The 1,803-nt window shown below is 49.0% G+C and overlaps 1 pseudogene; it reads left to right on the top strand.

Annotated features, from left to right (window-relative positions):
- The first annotated feature begins 580 nt into the window (after window positions 1-580).
- LOC110330615 lies at window positions 581-1,594 on the top strand (annotated as a pseudogene).
- Window positions 1,595-1,803: the final 209 nt, after the last annotated feature.

The following is a 1,803-nucleotide window of genomic DNA, read 5'->3' as shown; positions in this document are numbered from 1 at the left end:
TGTATAAATGTACCACATTTTCTGTATCCATTCCTCCATTGAGGGACATCTGGGTTCTTTCCAGCTTCTGACTATTATAAATAAGGCTGCTATGAACATAGGGGAGCATGTGTTCTTATTAGACTAAGATAAATATTATCAACATCATTTTACAAATGATGAAATTATATAACGATCCACAACCACTAAGCTAACTGTGGAAGAGGTAAAGCAAAAATCCACCTCCTTTGAGTCCTAGGTTAAGGCTCTTCTCCGAGGCAGCAGCTGGTTATTGACATTGAATTCAATGAAATATACTAAGGGCTCTGTGGTGATTAGTTTTAATTATCAACTTGACACAATATAAATTCACTTGGGAAGGGAATCTCAATGAGGTGCTATCTAGGAGAGGCTGGTTCATAGGTGTGTCTGTAAGGTATTGAGTTGATTGTGTTCATTGATGCGGGAGACCCTAACCTAATCGTGAGTGGTATGTTCCCTGGGTTGGGTTTCAGAGTACATGTTAAAAATGAGAGAGTGGGCTCTCTGTTCCTCCCTGTTCCAGAAACAGCCACATTTTCTCGTGCAGTGCCAGCCTCGTCCCTTAGACACGATGGTGAAGATCGGATTGAATGGATTTGGCCGTATTGGACGCCTAATTGCCAGGGTTGCCTTATCTTCTAACAAAGTAGAGGTTATAGCCATCAGTGAACCCTCCATGGACCTTGACTACATGGCCTACACGTTCCAGTATGACTCCACCCATGGCAAGTTGAACGGCACAGTCAAGGCCGAGAATGGGAAGCTTGTCATCAACGGGAAGCCCATCACCATCTTCCAGGAGCGAGACCCCACTAACATCAAATGGGGTGATGCCGGTGCTGAGTATGTCGTGGAGTCTACTGGCATCTTCACCACCATGGAGAAGGCCGGGGCCCACTTGAAGGGTGGGGCCAAAAGGGTCATCATCTCTGCCCCATCTGCCGATGCTCCCATGTTTGTGATGGGTGTGAACCACAAGAAGTATAACAACTCACTCAAGATTGTCAGCAATGCATCCTACACCACCAACTGTTTAGCCCCCCTGGCCAAGGTCATCCATGACAACTTTGGCATCATGGAAGGACTCGTAACCATGGTCAATGCCATCACTGCCACTCAGAAGACTGTGGATGGCCCCTCTGGAAAGCTGTGGCGTGATGGCCGTGGGGCTATCCAAAACATCATCCCTGCATCCACTGGTGCTGCCATGGCTGTGGGCAAGGTCATCCCAGAGCTGAACGGGAAGCTCACTGGCATGGTCTTCCGTGTTCCTACCCCCAATGTATCGGTTGTAGATCTGACATGCCGCCTGGAGAAACCTGCCAAGTATGATGTCATCAAGAAGGTGGTGAAGCAGGCATCTGAGGGCCCACTGAAGGGCATCCTGGGCTACACTGAGGACCAGGTTGTCTCCTGCGACTTCAACAATAACTCCCAGTCCTCCATCTTTGATGCTGGGACTGGCATTGCTCGCAATGACAACTTTGTAAAGCTCATCTCCTGGTATGATGCTGAATACAGCTACAGCAACAGGGTGGTGGATCTCATGGCTTACATGGCCTCCAAGGAGTAAGAGACCCTGGACCACCCACCCCAGCAAGGACACTGAGAGCAAGAGAGAGGCTCTCAGTTGCTGAGGAGTCCCTGTCCCAACTTGGCCCCCAACACTGAGCATCTCCCTCACAATTTCCATTCCAGACCCCTATGATAATAGGAGGGGCCTAGGGAGCCCTCCCTACTCTCTTGAATACCATCAATAAAGTTCACTGCACCGCGCCTCCC

Source organism: Mus pahari, chromosome 13 (assembly GCF_900095145.1).
Source record: "Mus pahari chromosome 13, PAHARI_EIJ_v1.1, whole genome shotgun sequence".
Classification (NCBI taxonomy): domain Eukaryota; kingdom Metazoa; phylum Chordata; class Mammalia; order Rodentia; family Muridae; genus Mus; species Mus pahari.
This window is presented reverse-complemented; position numbering and strand designations above follow the sequence as displayed.